This window comes from Rana temporaria, chromosome 4 (genome assembly GCF_905171775.1).
Source record: "Rana temporaria chromosome 4, aRanTem1.1, whole genome shotgun sequence".
Taxonomy (NCBI): domain Eukaryota; kingdom Metazoa; phylum Chordata; class Amphibia; order Anura; family Ranidae; genus Rana; species Rana temporaria.
Genome location: NC_053492.1, coordinates 177,374,587 through 177,397,304, shown reverse-complemented (window position 1 = coordinate 177,397,304; position 22,718 = coordinate 177,374,587). Strand labels below are relative to the sequence as shown.

At 44.3% G+C, this 22,718-nt stretch overlaps 1 protein-coding gene across 2 annotated transcripts in view; it reads right to left on the bottom strand.

The window, feature by feature from the left end:
- KCNMB2 (potassium calcium-activated channel subfamily M regulatory beta subunit 2) overlaps positions 1 to 22,718 on the bottom strand; it is a 607,102-nt gene that overhangs the window by 258,795 nt on the left and 325,589 nt on the right. The gene's annotated exons all lie outside the window — the stretch shown is intronic.

Below are 22,718 nucleotides of genomic sequence, written 5' to 3'. Positions count from 1 at the left end.
TAAATCTCCCCTTCTGTATATTATTCACCTTGTATCAGTGGTGGTGCGTCCATAAGGGAGCATGGGCACCACCCTATCTCTCCCGCCACCCCCTCTATGACCAATGTATGAATGAATGAGTGACTTGTATAGCGCTACACATGCGAACTGAATCGTCTCTAGGTGCTTTTTGTAGCCAGCGTCTTCCTGGCTGGTGCGGTCATTTACCCTGTAGGATCTCGACGCGCTTGGGACACACAGTCGTACATACATATATACTGGGCCAATTTGGACAGGATCCAATTAACCTACCAGCATGTCTTTGGAATGTGGGAGGAGGTGCTTCTAGGTGAAAGTGCTAACCACTACACCACTGTGCATAGCATGAATCTATCCAGGGCCCCCGCTGCCACCCCCTATTGAAGTGCTCAACCCCTTTTCGGGTGCTGGGCACCTGAATTACAGCGGCGGGGGGGGGGGGGGTTTGAAGCACCTGATTAGAGCCATAGGTCTGTTACCCATCACCTGACTGGCTGAAATGTCAGGCACCGCAACTGGACGCCTATCAGGAGTAGAGGACATGAAGAGACGCATGAAGGACTCTGCTCGTCGCTGTCACCCGCTGCCCCACTAAGACAGGATAAGTACCGGCATGGGGGGGACACAGTGGCAGCATTTTGATGGGCACAGTGGTGGCATTTGATGGCACAGTGGCGGCATTTGATGAGCACAGTGGCGGCTTTTTATGGGCACACTGGCAACATTTTATGGGCACAGTGGCACCATTTGATGGGCACAGTGGCACCATTTGATGACAGATCGGTTGCATTTTATGGCACATTGGCTGCAATTTTTGGCACAGTGGCAGCGTTTGATGGGCACAGTGGCTGCATTTGATGGCACAGTGGCTGCATTTGATGGCACAGTGGCTGCGTTTGATGGGCACAGTGGCTGTGTTTGATTGGCACAGTAGCTGCGTTTAATGGCACATTGGTTGCGTTTGATGGGCACAGTGGCTGCGTTTGATGGGCACAGTGGCTGCGTTTGATGGGCACAGTGAGGCTGCAATTGATGTTTTTTTTCCCCAGAATTTTTCAGTCTGTTTGCAACCCCCCAAAAAAATTGAGCACCAGCTGCCATTGCCTTGTATCTATAGACCTCTGTAAACAAAACCCTGTTGGCTGGACAAAACTAAAAGCATTTATGTGCAATATTTCATATCCAAAATAATTAAAATACATATTTTGTACAATTGTTTTAACAAACATAATATATAAATATGTCTATATATAGTACATAGCAGTGGCAGTTCGTCCATAGAGGGCGCTGGAGCGCCACCCCCTCTGGCTCTCACCGCCACTGAGTCTAATAACATAGATTCATGCATTGCACGAATCTATGTTATTATCGCCGCTGCCGCTGTTCTATTCAGATGGTCGGCGCTCATGTCCGGCCATCTGAATAACGGCAGCTGGTTGGCTGTACGGAAGTGCCTATCAGAGCCAACGGCTCTCGGGTCCCGGAAGCTTATACAAGGAACGCACTAGGGATGCGCTCCTTGGATAAGACTGACAGGCGTCTCAGCCAATCAGGTTGGCCAATTCTGGCTACCGGTAACCTGATTGGCTGAGACGCCTGTCAGTCATCGAGGGCGGTAGAAGACATCGAGGGACGTGGATGGCTGACTCCAGTAAAGGTAAGTGCCGGGCGGGGGGGAAAGGGGGACTTTACAGGGCACAGCGGCGACGAAGGGCACTACTAGGAATGTATGGATGAAGCTACATTAACATTTTCCACAACAAAGTAGCTAAGAACGCTCTAAATCCACCATAACTATAATAATTACAAAATGCCTGATAGTATCAGGCTGATACAGGGGGTGACAACTCTTACACATCAAATGTGGCATTCTCTTCCTCATCAGACTGCTATTCTTGAATAAATATTAGAAGATATGGTTTTATTGATGGCACAGTGGCTGCGTTTGATGGCATGGCACAGTGGTGAAAATTAATGGCACAGTGGCTGCGTTTGATGGCATGGCACAGTGGTGACAATTAATGGCACAGTGGCTGCGTTTGATGGCATGGCACAGTGGTGACAATTAATGGCACAGTGGCTGCGTTTGATGGCATGGCACAGTGGTGACAATTAATGGCACAGTGGCTGCGTTTGATGGCATGGCACAGTGGTGACAATTGATGGCACAGTGGCTGCATTTGATGGGCACAGTGAGGCTACAATTTTTTTTTCCGTTTGCGCCCCCTCAAAAAAAATTTAAGCACCAGCTGCCACTGGTACATAGTTTGTACTACAGTAACCAGTGAAGCACAGAATTCACATTTTATACACACAAACTTTCTGAATGTTTGTCAGTAAAGATCTAGGGTCTATATCACTGCTTGGAAAGGTCAGGAAAAGGGTGGATAACAATGAATAAGGCAAAAATTACACAAAATGTCATAAGCGGTAAATTTCTATTCCAGTCCACCTAATTTGATCATTATTTAACATGTTGCTTCTCAAAAACTGACTATAAAAATATAATTTTCATTTGGAGAGATCTGCAAACAGAATGGGTGTTAATTTGTTCTCTGTTCACATGGTAACCAAGACAGATACAGCACAGCACATGAAGCTTTTTATACTGTGATAAATCTCAATTACTCATCAATAGGAATCACAAGATAGAATGAAACCATCAATAGTCATTTAAGTCTTGTACACATTAGTGTGCTGTACACTCAGCCAATACATTACCAAATGGCTGTAAAGGCTAATGTACTGAAAACTGAAATGTAAAACAAGTGCAATAGTGTATCAACGGCACAGAAATACATCCATATGCACATAGTACAGGGAGAGATGATGCAATAATTAGCTACTGTTGCTTACCTAAGCAGATAGCTTAACAGAAGGTTTGGGGGTTTTGAAGTTAGAAGGAATCTGTTTAAAAATGACTTAAAACAAAGTGCTCACACTGCAAGTTTTCCTGTAATTTCTGCTTCAAAGCAATGCTAGTGTTCCCTATCTGAGCTTAAATTGTCCTAGCAGATGCTTGGTGTTTTGTATCTAGTAGTGAATGCCTTGGTAATTCCAATTAAAGAATTCAGCTTAAATGGAAAGGCTGGATTTTCACATTTCAATTAAGCTTTGTATAGTATCTTACCCAGCAAAGAGGCAGTCAATAGTTGTATAACAATATAAAAAAAATTAAAAAAATCCTTATCAGTAGAGCCATAAACCTTTGTCAAGTCTCACCATATTTAACTCTATGGCCTCGTACACACGACCGAGTTTCTCGGCAAAAAACAACAAGAAACTTGCTGGGAGATATTTTTTTGCCGAGGAAACCGGTCGTGTGTAAATTTTCGTTGAGGAAACTGTCGAGAAACTCAATGAGACAAAAATAAAAGCATGTTCTCTATTTCCTTGACGGGAATGGAGAAAATTGGCTTGTCGAGTATCTCGACGGCTTCACAAGGAACTCGACGAGCAAAACGATGTGTTTCGCCCGTCGAGTTTCTCGGTAGTGTGTACGAGGCCTCAGATGGTGATATTTGGTGGGTTTCCCAGTGCTGCACGTCCTGCTTTTTTCCATTGTGCCTGCTCACCCTCTGCCACAGCCAAGCAGGCACAACCCCAACACAGAAGTCAACGCATATTGTTAGACAGGTTACTGTATATACTTGAGTATAAGCCGATTTTTTCAGCCCTTTTTTTTGGGCTGAAAATTACTCCCTCGGCTTATACTCGAGTCCTCTCGTCTATCACGAAGGAGAGGGCAATCGTGATAGGCAGAACACTGAACACAGTGTTTTCTGGGAAACCTAGTGTTCCGCCTATCACGGAACAGCACAAGGAGGAGCGCGATTTTTTAAAACTGCAGGCCGCCGTCTTTGTCACAGACTCGGGTACACAGATCGGATTCTGCAATGGGCACGGTGAGGTCAGGCTGCAATGGGCACGGTTAAGTCAGGCTGCAATGGGCAAGATGAGGTCAGGCTGCAATGGGCACGGTGAGGTCAGGCTGCAAATGGGCACAGTGAGGTCAGGCTGAAAATGGGCACAGTGAGGTCAGGCTGCAAATGGGCACAGTGAGGTCAGGCTGCATGGGCATTGTTGACCCTTATTTCTGCTTACAGTAGCTGCTGCATTCTCACCCTCGGCTTATACTCGAGTCAATACGTTTTCCCAGTTTTTTTGTGGTAAAATTAGGTCCTTGGCTTATACTCGGGTCGGCTTATACTCTAGTATATACGGCATGCTGGTTGGTAAGTAGAGCTTGGATTTTTTTCCAAGGATTTTTCCTGGGCTTTTGTTTGATGCGTGTTGTCTTCCAATGCTCCTTGCCGCAAAAGCCTGTTATAGGTGAGGGCAGTGGCACATTTTTTGTATGCTTTATTTTTGGTCAGGCACCTTTGCAGTCATTTGTGCTACCTGCTGGGTGTTCAATGTGCCCCTGTACCTTTAAGGAGGGGTGGGCTCCCTCCAGTCCATCTGCCTTCATCTATCTCATCAGAATGCATGTGCTGGTAAATAGAGCTTGGATTTTTTCCAAGGATTTTTCCTGGGCTTTTGTTTGATGTGCTCTGCCTTCCAATGCTTCTTGCTGCAAATGCCAGTTATAGGTGAGGGCAGTGGCACATTTCTTTGTACCCAACACTGAAGTAATTTTGTCAAATGAGAAGTATAGGGGCTGTCATTTAGTATTCTCCTTTTGAAAATGCTCATTACTTGGATTCATCTGACCTAAAATAGGTCTTCACTCTCCCATTAAACATTGATTATTTTATTCCCAATGCTGCTAGCATTAGTAAATAGATAGGAAAGAATATCATATTTATGTGTTTTAAGTTTTTTTTTTTTACATTTCTTCAGTTACTTCATGGTTTCTTGCACATCCCAGTTGTCTCCAGGAGGGGAGGAGAGGAGGAGGGTCTTTCTCAGCTAAGCACACTTTCCTGCATTCATGCTTGAGCTAAGGGCAGATGGATTCCAGGACGGAAATATTACATGAATCATTTGCTCTTACTCAAGATAGCCACAGCCAGAAATGTGAGGGGGTTGTTTTTCAAAGTGATTTCTCAACAAAATAAAGCATAAAGACATGTATGGGTGGGGGAGTTTGCTTTGAACATAATTATTAGCATTGCAGCCAAGCACCTTGCATTCTAAAATAGAAAGTTAATTATGACAGCTGAAAAAAGCATTTCCCCTTCATGATTTTTAGCAGTGGTCTTCAAACTGTAGCCCAGGAGTGAAATGTGGCCCTTTGCTTGCCTCTATCCGGCCCTTGGGGCACAAGTCCTCCAACTGATGTTAATGATGAGGCTCCATTCCTCCCACTGACACCATTAATTTGGCACTCTTCTTCCCACTGACACTGTCGATGGGGCATTAGTCCTCCCTTGATACCAACCATGAGGCACTATTCATCAAGCTATACTCAACAATGTGGCACTATTCTTTCTGTTAAAGCCAATGATGGGTCACTGTTTACTCTCACTGATGCAATGACATATTCTACTGACACTGGCCACAGTCCGGCCCCTCTAAAGCCTGAAGGACAGTAAACTGGCCCTTAGTTCAAAATGTATGGAGACCCCTGATATATAGTATTTCTACAAGTCTAATTGTTTATTTAATAGATATACCGTATATGTAATTATGATTATTAGAAGTTATTGGTAAACCACTTTTCAGGAGTGATTATATGCTATATTCTGTTTCAACTTTATTTGTTCCCATTAGTTGCTGCTATTGTTATGCTGCAAATTATTACAAAATCGCTAGAAATCATTTCTTTTTTCTTCACTATTGTTGGCCTCACTGCTAGTGATAACTTTACACTGCTGGTAAAAATGGCTATAAATTCTCTACATGTCTAATGTCCCTGATATAACAACCGCCAAAAAAGAAGCTAGAAAACAAATGATCAATTCTATTAATAAAACATATTTTTGCCATAATATGTCCATCTAGACAGGGAAGAAACTGGAATGTGAAGACAAATTAATGACGTCAACGGAGTGGATTTTAAGAAGTTTGGTTATCCTTACTTATTATGTTTTGGATGAAAATTCATAAGAACATGCAGAAATAGAACTGATGGACTAATGGGCTGGCCAATGCGATGCACTTGATCCTTTCTGGAAACAAAGGTAATAGAAAAGGATCCCACATTTTTACCATTTTTTATTTGGTACTATGACCCTTGAGCATATGAAACTCTTTTTCTTAAGAAATGCTGGAAGCAGTAGGGCACATTATTAAGGGATATTCCCTTTCATTCACATAAATTATTAATATGAGATGAGATATATATATATATATATTTACATTGTAGTCAGAGTCTTTGAGTATGAACTGTGATGACCCTAACACCCAAGGCCTGAGGTGTGCCTTGGCCTAGCTGGTCGGTATGCCTGAGAAGAGGGCATACCCTGAATGTGAGAATAAGAAAAAGTAGAAAGAGGAAAAAGTGTATATGAAGCTGGGGGAACGGGTGGGTGGGGAACCTGAAATGGCGCCAACACAGGACCCGGCGTGGGAGGAGTCTTAAGTACTCAGCAGACTCCTCCCACAAATACAGGCTAGCCTTCGGCCAGCCTTTACACTTGTAGTCAGAGTCTTTGAGTATGAACTGTGATGACCCTAACACCCAAGGCCTGAGGTGTGCCTTGGCCTAGCTGGTCGGTATGCCTGAGAAGAGGGCAAAAAGACACATGTTTAGGTATAGAAGGGTAGAGAACAAATGGTCCAGTGGCTTAGCGTGTACCTGGAAGGCAACCGTATACGTATCCACTATGACAGGTGAACCCACCGACCCATGACTTTGTGACAGAAGGAACCCCCTATAGAACCTGCGAAACCGCTCAGAACTCAATGACCCAAGAAGATGGATCAAGCCTGATGCCCGAGACAACCCCACCACAAGAATTAACTGCTTGTGACAAGAGGATGCATGGGGGAAAATGGAGCAAGGCCAAGCGGATTGAAATCGTTCAACCGGGCACCGGTGAAATGGCTCTGTGAAAATCCCCCAACCCCTGGCCTACCCGTGCTGATATGGGGAAGTGAGAGGGTAATAGCCAAAAAGAACAACTGGCAGGAGAGTAAGTGTCAGCTACCTGGAGAATGCATACAAGGCCAATGCACTAGGCAATAGCATCATGGCACATGGGAACCAAGCCAGACTCCCAGACTTAGGAACATCAATCAGTAAACAAGACAACAGACATGCAACAACAACCACCCCGTCTGCACCTACCTAAGTACGAGAACATGAGCAGATACATCAAGACCACTGCGCGTGAATGAACCTGAAGACAGCCCCCCCACCCCCACCCTTGTGTGAGTGGTAAATGAGCCTGAGTAACCTGCAGCGCAGACACAGGCAATTAACTGAACACTCAGGGCTAGTGTACCCACGGAGCGTGGTGGGTAGTCGTATAGGTGTAAGAATGAACGTGCACGTATGACGTATGGTATACAGGCGAGAAGATTGTGGCCAACAATCATTAAAAACGAAACCTCAGCCCGTATGGATCTGTAGACGTGACAGATCCTGAGATGCGAGTACTAACTAACCCAGGATGCAACATGACAGAGTACAATGACATGACGACCAACGAAACAACCCCACCATGACAGACAACGCTATGACTGTCACACTGGGGCAGAAATGACAGAAACACAGAGACTGGGGCAGAGATGACAGAAACGCAGAGACTGGGGCAGAAACGCAGAGACTGGGGCAGAAATGACAGAAACGTAGAGACTGGGGCAGAAATGACAGAAACGCAGAGACTGCCAGGAATGACAGAAACGCAGAGACTGCCAGGAATGACCGAAACGCAGAGACTGCCAGAAACGCAGAGACTGCCAGGAATGACAGAAACGCAGAGCCAGAAAAGCTAAGTATGAGAATATAACCAAAACGTTGAGACCACTGTACGTGAATGAACATGCTAACAGGCCCCCCCCCCCCTAATGTGTTTAAGAAACGAAACCTCTGCCCGTACGTATCTGTAGACGTGACAGATGCTGAGATGTGAGCACTAGCTAACCAACCCAGGTGCAACGTGGACAAGTACAATGAGACATGGTAACCACAAGAAGACAACGCTATGACAGACCAACACTGACAGACCTCATGGGGCAGAAACACTATGACAGAAATCGTGGCGCAGAAATGCTATGACAGAAATCGTGGGCCAGAAACGCTATGAAAGAAATCGTGGGCCAGAAACGCTATGAAAGAAATCGTGTGCCAGAAACGCTATGACAGAAATCGTGGGCCAGAAACGCTATGACAGAAATCGTGGGCCAGAAACGCTATAACAGAAATCGTGGGCCAGAAACGCTATAACAGAAATCGTGGGCCAGAAACGCTATAACAGAAATCGTGGGCCAGAAACGCTATAACAGAAATCGTGGGCCAGAAACGCTATAACAGAAATCGTGGGCCAGAAACGCTATAACAGAAATCGTGGGCCAGAAACGCTATAACAGAAATCGTGGGCCAGAAACGCTATACCAGAAATCGTGGGCCAGAAACGCTATAACAGAAATCGTGGGCCAGAAACGCTATGACAGAAATCGTGGCCCAGAAATGGTATGCCAGATAACGTGGGCAGAAATGGTATGCCAGATAACGTGGGCAGAAATGGTATGAGAGAAAAATGCTGAGCCTGACACATCGCGGCAAAACTCCTGAGCCTGTAATGCTGAGGCGGAAATACGAAGACAGAACCCTGGGGCAGAACGCTAAGGGAGAAACGCTGCGCCCGAACGCTGAATACGCTGATGAGAACATGACTCGTACGAGAAACGCAACCCAAGAGGACCTAACTCGCATGAGAAACATTGTCGCATGACACGCAATCGCATGAGGACACGAGCACGAAAAACGTAATGTATGGAACAACATAATACATGAGAAACGTGGTCGCATGAGAACGCAATCGCATGAAAACGTAATCGCATGAGGACATGAGCATGAAAAACGTAATGCATGAGACAACAAAATGCTTGAGAAACGTGGTCGCATGAGAACGTAACACATGAGAAACATAATCGCATGAGAAACTACCCTGGGAAACATAATCGCATGTGAACTACCATGTGAACTGTAATCGCATAAGAACGTAATCGCGTGAGAACTACCATGTGAACGTAACCGCCTGAGAAGCGTAAACACATGACAATGACTCATGAGAAACGTGATCGCATGAGAACTACCATGCGAAATGTAGCCGCATGAGAACTATCATGCAACCCGTAATCGCATGAGAAACGTGAACCCACAAGGACATGACTCGTAAGAGAACGTGATAGCATGAAACTTGATCGGATGAGAACTACCATGTGAAACGTAATCTCATGAGAAATGTAATCGCATGAGAAACGTAAACACATGAGGACATGCCTCATGAGAAACGTGATCGCATGAAAACTACCATGCGAAATGTAGTCGCATGAGAACCACCATGCGAACCGTAATCGCATGAGCAACGTAAACACAAGGACACGACTCGTGAAACCACGATCGCATAAGAACGTGATCGTATGCGAACGTAATTGCACGAGAACCACCATGTGAACGTAATCGCATGAGAACGTAATCGCATGAGAAACGTAAACACATGAGGACATGACTCACGAGACACGTAATCGCATGAGAACTACCATGCGAAATGTGGTGGCATGAGAAACGTGATCGCATGGGAAACGTGATCGCATAAGATCGCATGAGAAACGTGATCGCATGAGAAACGTGATCGCATGGGAAACGTGATCGCATAAGATCGCATGAGAAACGTGATCGCCTGAGAAGATCGCATGGGAAACGTGGTCGCCTGGGAACGTCACCGCATGGGAACACCATGAGAAACGTCATACCATGAGAAACGTCATCGTATGAGAACGTCGTCGCATGAGAACGTCGTCGCATGAGAACGTCGTCGCCTGAGAACGTCGTCGCCTGAGAAACGTAAATACTTGGAAACATGACTAAGCCTGAGAAACGCGACATGAATGCATAAACACGCAGGGACAGAACGCTATGACAGAACCGCAGGGACAGAACGCTATGACAGAACCGCAGGGACAGAACGCTATGACAGAAACGCAGGGACAGAACGCTATGTCTACCAATCACTTAACCACAAAACCTCAGCCTGTACGGGTCTGAAGACGTGACCGACCCTGTAAAGTACTAAACTGAGCACCCGTGGAAGGAAACGGCGCACATGTGAACTACCATGCGAACTGTAGTCACATGAGAAACGTGAAACACACAAGGACACGACTCGCATGAGAAACGTGACTGCATGGGAAACATACACGCATGGGAAACGTGATCGCATGGGAAACATACACGCATGGGAAACGTGATCGCATGCGAAGATTGCATGGAAAACGTGGCCGCAGCAGACACATGTTGGGAATAAAATGTTGTGGTAACATATTCTTGAGATTGGACACGTTTATGTCTGGCAACTTCAACTTATGTTTAACCATCGCCTAGCAACGGGCGGCTCCCTTCATGCTGGAGGGAGTAATACAGTGAGCGGGCAGAGGTCCCCACCCCCTCCCCCCGGCGTGAACACCGGAGGAAGCGGCTCCCTGTATGCTGGAGGGAGTAATACAGTGAGCGGGCAGAGGTCCCCCCCCTCCCCCCGGTGTGAACACCGGAGGAAGCGGCTCCCTGTATGCTGGAGGGAGTAATACAGTGAGCGGGCAGAGGTCCCCACCCCCTCCCCCCGGCGTAAACACCGGAGGAAGCGGCTCCCTTCATGCTGGAGGGAGTAATGCAGTGAGCGGCAGAGGTCCCCCCCCTCCCCCCGGCGTGAACACCGGAGGAAGCGGCTCCCTTCATGCCGGAGGGAGTAATGCAGCGAGCGGGCAGAGGTCCCCCCCCTCCCCCCGGCGTGAACACCGGAGGAAGCGGCGGGCGGCTCCCTGTATGCTGGGGGAAAACAACGGGCGTAGGTCCCCCCCTCCCCCCGATGCAGCCACAGGAGGAAGCGGAGGGCGCAACACACACGCCGGAGGGAGAGACACAGCGACGGAGGTCCCCTCCCCTGGCGTGAACCGATACGCTGGATGGCCAGACGACCTCCTCCCTCTCCAGCGGCGGCACCGTGGGAAGCGGCTCCCTGATGCACTGGAGAGAGAGGGTGGACGGACGGATGGCCCTCCCGCTCCCCCCGCATGAGCGCCGGGAGAAGCAGGCGGGCGGCGGCGGCCCCCACGATGCAGGAGAACCCAGGGAAGAAGGGGGGCGGGCAGGGGGTCCCGCTCTGTCTGGAAAGGGTGGATGATGGACAGACCTCCAGCTGCAGCACCGTGGGAAGCGGGTGGGAGGTTCCCTGATACACTGGAGAGAGTGGTGGAGGATAACCAGACGGGCTTCCCGCAGCCCCCCGGCATGAGCGCCGGGAGAAGCGGGCGGCAGCCCCCACGATGCTGGTGAAACCCGGGGGTGGGCAGGAGGTCCCCCATCGTGCCCAGGAGGGGAACACCTTGCTGCGGCCAAAACCACCGCTGTCTTCACTCCAATGAAGGCCACGAGGCTTCTGCTGCCGCTGCTCTGCCCCTCAAACCTGAAATGGCGCCAACACAGGACCCGGCGTGGGAGGAGTCTTAAGTACTCAGCAGACTCCTCCCACAAATACAGGCTAGCCTTCGGCCAGCCTTTACACTTATTAAAATTATTTACAAATAAGATATAAAATAAAAACACCCACTGTAATCTATTATAGAATACTGGTAATCTAAAATTACAAATGGAGGTTAAAGAGAGGTTAAATATACTCATCCGCTGCTAAATTCCTCTACAGTTAATTAAAAGGACCTGCTGCACACCTCAGCACCTTCATTAATAATATCCTGTGACATCTATGAGGCCTACAGCTAGTACATGATATGGTAACAAGCTGCAGGTCCCGGAATTCAGTTGAATCAAAACCATCAAATTGTGGAACTGAGAAAAGGGAAGCTGGTGTAGTGGATTTAACTTCCAATAGGGCAGGAACATATAAGTATACTTAGACAGAGATAGTCTGCAACCGAGAAACGCTTTTAAAATAGATTTTAACAATACCAAATGACTGGTTTCAACTAATTATATTCTTTTACCAGGTAAAAGAAGATAAATGTACCATACCTCAATTAGAATTATGTGTAGGGCTAGGCCCTAGGGCAATACATAAACAAGAATGTCAGTCTTGAATTAGAATTTTAGAAATGTGGCAAAAGCCTTATATAGTGTTTAAAATATTTCTGTTAATAGAAAGTAAAAGTAAAGTGAAAGTAATAAATCCTAGAGCTTAGAGATGGCTATGCACATTTGTAGCTGCACACCAAATCACTGGTATTGCTAAAATACACAGCTCCAAATATCTTCTACATTTAGGGCAATTTTTTAAAATGTTTAAATACTTGGTAGCTCCAATTGTACTGACTCACAGAATTAAGCAAACACAGGCCCAGATTCTCAAAGGAGATACGACGGCGTATCTCCAGATACGCCGTCGTATCTCTGAGTCTGAGCCGTCGTATCTATGCGCCTGATTCTTAGAACCAGTTATGCAAAGATTTGTATTAGATCCGACCGGCGTAAGTCTCTTACGCCGTCGGATCTTAACTGCATATTTACGCTGGCCGCTAGGGGCGTGTACGCTGATTTACGCCTAGAAATATGTAAATCAGCTAGATACGCGAATTCACGAACGTACGCCCAGCCGACGCAGTACAGATACGCCGTTTACGTTAGGCTTTTCCCGGCGTAAAGTTACCCCTGCTATATGGAGGCGTACATGCGGCGTACCAATGTTAAGTATGGACGTCGTTCCCGCGTCGAATTTTGAAAATCTTACGTTGTTTGCATAAGTCGTTCGCGAATAGGGCTGGGCGTCAAAAGCATTGGCTTCTCGCGTGTTAATTTGGAGCATGCGCACTGGGATACTTTCACGGATGGCGCATGCGCCGTTCGTAAAAAGCGTCATTTACGTGGGGTCACCTAAAATTAACATAACACACGCCCACATCTACCACATTTGAATTAGGCGGGCTTACGCCGGCCTATTTACGCTACGCCGTCGCAACTTTCTTTTGAGAATACGGCACTTGCCTGTAAAAGTTGCGGAGGCCTAAAGTAAATAGGATATGTTACGCCCGCACAAAGCTACGCCATTGTACGAATCTGGGCCATAGAGCTTACATTTAAACTTCATTAATGTAAATAAACCAATGATCCCTAATTTATCCTATTATAGCAATACACAAAAATGTAAATGCAACGGAGCAGAATTGTCAACAAGCATACACTATTTTGAAAAAGTAACACTTTTTTATAAATCACAGAAAATTTGCAGAAAAATGGTCAAACATAATAGACCTTTAAAAACCCAGGGCCAAATTCACGTAGAATCGCCCTACGCTGCGGCGGCGTAACGTATTACATTTACGTTACACCGCCGCAAGTTTTCAGTGTAAGTGCTTGATTCACAAAGCACTTGCCTGTAAACTTGCGGCCGCGTAGCGTAAATCCGCCCGGCGCAAGCCCGCCTAATTAAAATGGGGCGGGGACCATTTAAATTAGGCGCGTTCCCACGCCGAACGTACTGCGCATGCTCCATCCCTAAAATTTCCCGACGTGCATTGCGCTAAATGATGTCGCAAGGACGTCATTGGTTTAGACGTTAACGTAAATGGCGTCCAGTGCCATTCACGGACGACTTACGCAAACGACGTGAAATTTCAAATTTCGACGCAGGAACGACGGCCATACTTAACATTGGCTAGACCACCTAGAGGGCAGCTTTAGTTTTACGCGGCGTATCTCTACGGAAACAACGTAAATTTACAGCGACGGGCAAAGCGGATGTTCGTGAATCGGCGTAACTAGTAATTTGCATATTCTACGCCGACCGCAATGGAATCGCCACCTAGCGGCCGGCCTAGAATTGCAGCCTAAGATCCGACGGTGGAAGTCACTTACACCTGTCGGATCTTAGGGCTATCTATGCGTATCCTGATTCTATGAATCAGGCGCATAGATACGACAATCGTATCTCAGAGATACGACGGCGTATCAGGAGATACGCCGTCGTATCTCTTTTGTGAATCTGGCCCTCAAACTTTTGTAACTGCCATCCAATGTTGTGCTCAACCCTTCCTTGACAAATAAATCAATCAAATTAAATGAAGGTGAGAAAGTAAAAAACCTGACTGCAGCATACATAAATAAATCGAAACACAACTAAAAAAATAGTGTTGCGCTGTCAGGAAAACTTCTAATTCAGTATATATTGTACAATAAACACATAAAAAAAAAATAAAGTCCTATAAATAAAATATCAAAGTCTACCAAAAGTGTGCAAAATCAACCACTTATGCCACGTACACACGATCAGCATGTCGAAAAAACAACGTTTCCCCAACTTCATCATTAAAACAACGTTGCCCACACACCATCGTTTTAAAAAAATGATCTAGCAAAGCGCAGTGACGTACAACACGTACAACGGCACTATGAAGGGGAAGTTCCATTCGCCTTTGGGCTGCTTTAGCTGATTCCGTGTTAGTAAAAGACGATTTGCGCTTTTCTGTCTGTTACAGTGTGATGAATGTGCTTACTCCATTATGAACGGTAGTTTTACCAGAACAAGCTCTCCCATCTCATAACTTGCTTCTGAGAATGCGCGGGTTTTTTACGTCGTTTTAGCCCGCACACGATCATTTTTTACAACCCGAAAAACGACATTGTTTAAAACGACGTTAAAAAATGCAGCATGTTCGATTTTTTTTTTGTCGTTTTTCCGAACCTGAAAAATGATGTGAAGCCCACACACGATCATTTCAAATGACGTTTTTGAAAAACAAAGTTTTTTTAATGCCAAAAAAGGATCGTGTGTACAGAACTTTTTCCATAGGAAACCATGTTAAATGGACTGTAGTGCAAATCTACAAAATGAAAAAAAGCACTAAAACTGCACAGGTGTGAATCCAGCCTCACACCTATGCAAGTTGCAGTTTGCATATTACAGGTGCAATTTGCCTTTTCTCAATTCACACTTTTGATCCATTGAAGTCTATGGAACCAAAAACCAGAAAAATTTCCCTGTCCCTTTCCATAAAATGCACAGATGTGAACTACATCCATAGGAAACCATGTTAAATGGACTGTAGTGTGTTTCTGCAAAACTGAAAACACACTAAAAAATGCATAGGTGTAAACCAGGCCTAAGTGATTATAATGTCGCTTACTGAATTCTTAGACCCCACAACTCAAGAGGTCTAAACCAGAATTTAAAAGATTACAGATCCTGCATGGATGGGTGGCTCCATATGTCTTCCTCTCACACCTCAGCCTCAAAATGTCACTCTCTTATGAATGGTATGCCCCAAAATTGGTCTCTGGATTGCTCCTCCTCATATACCAGTCTCAAGAGCAATAAAAAAATACCAAGGAAAGAGCAAGAGCAGAGCAGACTCTCTGGGTGGGGGTAAATGTTTTTTAAAAGGCATCTCATTGTGGGATTTCCTTGACCCTTTCTTAAAAAAAATCTTCCAAATATAGTATAATAAAAACTCAGTGTATGCACTGTAAAAAATATTATTTTAAAAACATAATTTTATCTTGCTCAGATCTGGAATTATTATAACTGCTGAGCTCAGAGAATGACCATAAAATTATCTCTCCTGGGTGGCATTTAGGTCTACAGCGCAATACTGTGACTTAATGACCTGGCTAATATGATGCGTTTGAAGGATAATAGCTTTGGAATGCAAACAGTACCAAAAAGTTATGCAACTATTATATTAAATAAACAAAATTATGGTACATCTCAGTTTGAAGAAATTGCTATTTGCAGTGAATATAAGGTCTATGAAATTTCTCTATTAACAGAGATAACGCAGGCATCATGCAGTAACTAGGGTGAACTGACCCAAAAGGCCCATTAAAGAAGCTCATTAATTCTAAGATCATAGTGATCTACTTTTCTTATGCAGCAAATAAGGATTTGCAAAGGATACTTTAATTTTAACAAGATTTCATTACTTTACTTATATAATGGTATATTGCCCATTATGAAAATGCACTAGAGATGTAGGAAATTGATATCTGTAACCCAAGAACAAAATATAACAGAGGAATCTTTCTTTAGTGAGTATTTAGTGCAATAAAATGTGATGCCACGTTGGTAACATTAGTCTAAAAATGTTGGGCCAGATTCACCAAAGAGATACGACGGCGTTTCTCCTGATACGCCGTCGAATCTTTGTTTCTATCTATGCGACTGATTCATAGAATCAGTTACGCATAGATATCCATAAGATCCGACAGGTGTAATTGTTTTACACTGTCGGATCTTAGGATGCAATACCGCGGCCGCCGCTGGGTGGAGTTTGCGTCATAAACCAGCGTCGGGTATGCAAATTAGCAGTTACGGCGGATCCCCGACGGATTTTCGCGTTCGCTACGTCGCCACTAGTCTAGTTTCCCGTCGCAAAGTTAGTCGTCGTTTTTGGTGCCTTAACTTTACACAGCAATCGTATTGCTGTCTAAAGTATGGCCGTCGTTCCCGCGTCGAAATTTAAAATTTAATGTCGTTTGCGTAACACGTCCGGGAATACGGAAGTACGCTACGCACGTCGCCGTTCGAAAAAATGACGTCACGGCGAGCAAAGCACGGCAGGAGTTAGGAAACGGAGCATGCGCAGTAGGTCCGGCGCCTAATTTAAATGGCACACGCCCATTTGAATTGGCCCGCCTTGCGCCGGAGGCAGCCGGCGTAGTTTTCATTGCAAGTGCTTTGTGAATCAGGCACTTGCGATGAAAACTTGCGGCGGTGTAACATATCTACGATATACGTTACGCCGCCGCAGTTCTATGTGAATCTGGCCCGTTGTTCCATGATCACAAATTACAGTTGCATTTATGTATTTATGTTATGCCATTTTAGAGTTGTTTTAATGAACTCAAAACTATAATCTCATGTTTTAACCTATTAATATTAGACATGTTCTGTTTCGTATCGTTCCGTAGGTTCGTTTCCGTTCGTTTTTCATAAGACGCCCGTTTTCCTGTTCGTTCCCGTTCGTTTTTTGTACGGCGAGATTTTTTCGTATTCCGATCGTTTCGTATTTTCGTTACCGTTTTATTTTCGTACATGCGGGATGGTTCGTTATTCTGTTTAATTCATGTTCGTTACTTGTTAGACAATAATTTTCGTGAATTTTCGTCAATGATTTGCATTCTGTGTTTTGGATTCCTTTTTCTGTTCGTGTTTTCGGTCGTGTGTTCGTGTGACATCTATGACAATTTGTTGTGGATGTCATGTGGGCATGCGACTGAAGATACGAACAGAAAAAGGATTTTCGTCATTTTGTACTTTCGTAAATATATTGCGGGATTCGCGGCACTTTCAACACGCGGCTCATCCATATTAACGATTGTTAAGCCCCATTCACTTGTTCAGACTTTTTTAACAACAAACAGAAAAACAATCGTTTTCCGTTCGTTCTCAGAAAATGTGTTCGTTTTTAAACTCCATCAGAAAACCATTTTTGGGTTCAAAAGTCTGGCCAACTGATCTCCCTTCAGATGAAAATCTACAGAAAAGTTTATTTGGCTTTACTGTACTGAGTACTCAGCACAAAAGAGAAGCTGCTAACTACACTACACTCGTTTTTTTGAATGGGCAATTAAAAAAAAACGAAAATTACATCTGTGGCAAGGGATTTGCATTCTGTGTTTTGGGTCCTTTTTCTTTTGGTGTTTTCGGTCGTGTGTTCGTATGACATCTCTGGCAAAAGATTTGCATTCTGTTGAATCCAAAATACGAACAGAAAAAAGGAATTTAAAATACAGGGTGCGGGTCTTTTGTTGTGGATGTCGTGTGAACATACGACTGAGGGTGCGAACAGAGAAGGGATTCAAACAAGATACAGAGTGCAATTCTTTTGTTGTGGATGTCGTGTGAACATACGGCTGAGGATACGAGCAGAGAGGGGATTCAAACAGGATACAGAATGCAAATCTTTTGTTGTGGATGTTGTGTGAACATACGGCTGAGGATACGAACAGAGAGGGGATTCAAACAGGATACAGAATGCAAATCTTTTGTTATAGATGTCATATTCGTTCTTTTGCCGTTTTCGTTTTGTCGTATTTTCGTCAGATCGTTTGTTCGTATTTGCGGTTGTTCGTTATGCGGCTCATTCGTAATCCCGTCATTTTCGTATTTTGGTGCTTTAATTTTTTCGTATGTACACATTATTCTGCGGGTACGAAAATGAACATTTTCGTATGAAAATAACATTCGTACGAACGGGAATGCACATATCTAATTAATATAAGTAATTTTTAATCTGCAGATTTCAGTAACGTAACCCTTGGTAATCCTGTCATTAGGTACTTGTTCAAGTATTTTCTAGTATAGGTTGACATCCTTGTCTCACAGTTGTTCTCCTGTGTTGTATTCTGTTACAGGGGCTTCCAATAGAGACTATACATGGGCTTTTCAACACACATTATGCAAGTTTGGTCACCATCAGGATACCCACCCTGATAAATTATATACAGCCATTGATAGACCACATACAAATAGGTGACCTCAAAGAGAAACTCAACAGATATGCATCAAAGGATAAAAAAAAGGTAAAAACAGTATTCTATTTAAAAATTGCAAGGGACGCAGTGCTTTAGCAAACTAAGGGGTTGATTTGCTAAAGGTAAATAATACTGTGCACTTTGCACACCATTACAAATTTATATTTTTTAAACAAATATACCCAAAACTCACATTCTACGGCTTTGAAATTCATAGGACCATGTACTGTATGATGCTGCTTTGCTGCTTTTCTATTCCAGATTGTGCAGAATAGCCCAAAGATGCACATTCAAAAGCAAGAGTTGTGGGGACCTGGCATGGGACTACATATCCAAAGCTTTCTTGTACCGCTGTGACAAACATGGATATGTCTTAGGTCAGTGGCGGCTGGTGCTCAAAATGTTTGGGGGGGCGCAAACAAACTGAAAAATACTGAAAAAAAAACCCCATCAATTGCCCCTTACTGTGCACATCAAATGCAGCCACTGTGCCATCATTTGCAGCCATTCTGCCCATCAAATGCAGCCACTATGCCCTATCAAATGGAGCCACTGTGGCAGCCACTGTGCCCGTCAAATGCAGCCACTTTGACCATCATATGCAGGGACTGTGCCCCATCAAATGCAGCCACTGTGCCCTATTAAATGGAGCCACTGTGTCCCATCAAATGCAGCCACTATGCCCATCAAATGCAGCCACTGTGCCCATCAAATGCAGCCACTGTGCCCATCAAATGCAGCCACTGTGGCAACCACTGTGCCCATTAAATGCAGCCACGATGCCCCATCAAATGCAGCCACCTGTGCCCCATCATATGCAACCATTGTGCCCATCATATGCAGCCACTTGTGCCCATTATATGCAGCCACTTGTGCCCGTCATATGCAGCCACTGTGACCCCCACCTGCCCGCTGTCTGCCCGGCACTTACCCCATCTTGGTGGCGGGTCAGGCAGTGGGTGAGGGCGGCAAACTGTGGGACAGCTCCTGTGTCCTCCATGCTTCCTGTGCGTCTCTTCCTTTCTGTTAGGTCCAATAGGGGTTCAGTGTTAGAAAAGCAAATATTAATTTGCTTTTCTAACACATCTGGGTGGACTCCGAGTGCAATGCTCTGTGCTCCGAGTCCACCTATTTTGAAGCCTATTAGAGCATATGGCTCTAATCAGGTGCTTCAAAAAAACACCCCTGCCGCTGGAATTCAGTTACCCTGCGTCCGAAAAGGGGCCGGACGCCTGAATAAGGGGTGGCAGCGGTGGCCATGGATAGATTCATGCAATGCATAAATGTATCCATTATTCATATAGGGGGGTGGCGTGACAGAGAGGGCGGCGCCCATGCGCCCTAATGTAGGGGCCGCTACTGCCTAAGGTGCTATTTATGATGATCTGTCCTCTAGGTATTACACCTGCAGAAGCTCAGAAGAAATGTGTGACTTGTCCCTGCAAAAGTATTTCAGCTGTACAACCAGGGGGTGTGACCAGTTCAGGTGGTTCAGGTATGTCCCTTTGGCATGCTTCACTGCACATTAACAAACTGAACAGCTGAAGGTCAACAGGTTGAAATGAGGAGCATAAAGGGGAAAAATGAAAACAAATCAATGCACTGCACAACACATAGTAATCATAATATTTGTCAATCATTTTTAAAATTAAGGTTTAGTTGCACTTTAAAAAGGTATTAAACCCAAGAGCAAACATTAATTATATTGGGGGGAAAAAATGCTGTAACTTATTATAAAGTATTAACTGAAGTTAGCCTTCAATTTGTCAGTGTATTGAAATCTGCTAGTACATCCAGCAGTCCCCTCTGACTGATAATGCTGATGTCCAACGTTGCCCATGTGCTTAAGATGGAAGGTGTGTTACTTGCCATATCAGAGAGAAAAAGGCAAAAACAAAACAAAAAAACGAATGCAGCCACCACATATAATGACAGGTAAGCTGCATTATATAATATTTTTGGCTTTAAGCTTATTACCTTTTAAATGGACGATCTCGAATATTTTTAGGGGACACACATTTAAAATGATTATTGCATACAGGGCTAGATTTATACTTTATGTCCCCTAGGACATATATACATTTCTATTGTGTATTTAGCTGTTTGTCTAAAGTTCATCTTTAAATTTAACAGCTGCACACAATGCTCATCGGACACAAGTCATAATACCAATATGAGCCTTCTGCTATTTGGCTGAACAGAGAGAAGGTATACATGTAAAACTTTAGAAAAGATCAGCTCTGAAAAATAAATGTAGACTTTATTAAGGGTAGGGAAGAATCGGTATAATACCAAGAATCTCAGCTTTTTTGTCCTAGCAAAATGTATTGCTTTATACAATCCTATCAACAGTTTAAATCATCTACCTGTATGTAAATGTTTACCCCTTTGAAATAATCTTCTATTTTTACAATCCAGCTGTGAAAGCTACTGTAGTTGTTAATGTAATAATAGTATGCAGTCAATATATTAAGTACTTTTATGTTCTTCCTTTGTCAGAAAATAGCTGATGAGTTAATTTATCAAACTTATTCAGCTTCAGAGTCATAAAATAGTTTGGTACACGAGTGGGTGGCAAAGCATATTGTATTGCAAGAGATGTAACCATTAATATATGCAGAAATGTTGGGAATACTTGGGCAGATATTGTGGTCTGACATTTTTTGTTACAATTGTCAAGCACCTTTTAGACTTTTAGTAAGTATATGGTGAGGTTGGACAAAAGAGGCTAAAAGGTTCTCCCTCTATAGCACTGTAAATGATACACTACTGTTTTAAATCAGATAATAATTCTATAGAACAGGGGTTTGTTGTTTAATATAGGATATTAGTTTAGCACTGAAAAAAAATGTTTAGGCCCCTGGATGTGCCTCGCTGTGATCAACTGGGCCTCTGGATGAGCTTAACAACACAAATTAGCTTACATTTAGACTGATTTATTTCAATTAACATATAGTTGTTTGTTTTATGCTATCTGGCCCTTATTACAATTGAGAGGTGGAAACAGTGGCAGACATAAAATCTTCATAGGCCTCGTACACACAACCGAGGATCTCGACAGGCGAAACACATTGTTTTCCTCATCGAGTTCCTTGTTAGGCTTGTCGAGGAACTCTCAAGCTTGCTTTGCGTACACACTGTCAAGCCCAAATCTCCTCGTTCTCAAACGCGGTGACCTACAACACATACAACGGCAGGGGAAGTTTGATTCCACTAGCACAACTCTTGGGGCTGCTTTTGCTAATTTCATGTGTTTGCGTGTTAAATAAAAGTTTGGTAAGAGACGATTTGCACTTTTCAGTCTGTTACAGCTTTAAAAATGTGTTATCTCCATTACAAATGCTACTTTTACTCCCGTCTCATACTTTAATCTGAGCAAGCGCGGGTTTCTTAGCATACACACGCTCGAGTTTCTCGTCGGAAACCAGCCCGTCGAGGAACTTGACAAGCCAATTTGAGACTCCCGTCGAGGAAATAGAGAACTTGCTCTCTTTTTGGCTCGTCGAGTTTCTCGACAGTTTCCTCGACGAAAATGTACACACGACCTGTTTCCTCTGCAAAAAATTATCTCCCAGCAAGTGTACGAGGCCATAGACTATATACTGTGGCACTGTGGGTTCATTCTTGGTATGAGTCTGAGTACTGGGACCCATCCTGCTGTCACTTAGATCTGAAAACGTCAAAGTCTTGTGCAGATCAAAAGGCGGCCAGCTTATGCATAGTAAATAAATGTTTGTACATAGGCAGTAGCTGAATATGTGGCCTAAAAACTGTTCTTAGGCCTCGTACACACGGGCAAAAATCTCGTCAGGAAAAAAGCGTTGTTTTTCCCGTCGAGATTCTTAACAAGAATCTCTTGCCGCCTGAGTGTACACACAGACCTTTCAAAAGAACCGCAGTTCTCTTGAAAGGCAAGAACGTGGTGATGTCCTGAAAGCCTCGTACACATGCTCGGTTTACTCGGCAAGAAAGCTCTGCCAGCAGTTTTCTTGCTGGTTCTTGCCGAGAAAACCGAGCGTGTGTACGAGGCTTTACACTATGGTGACTTTGTGTTCCCCTGTATGGAATATACAGTATCTTACAAAAGTGTGTACACCCCTCACATTTTTGT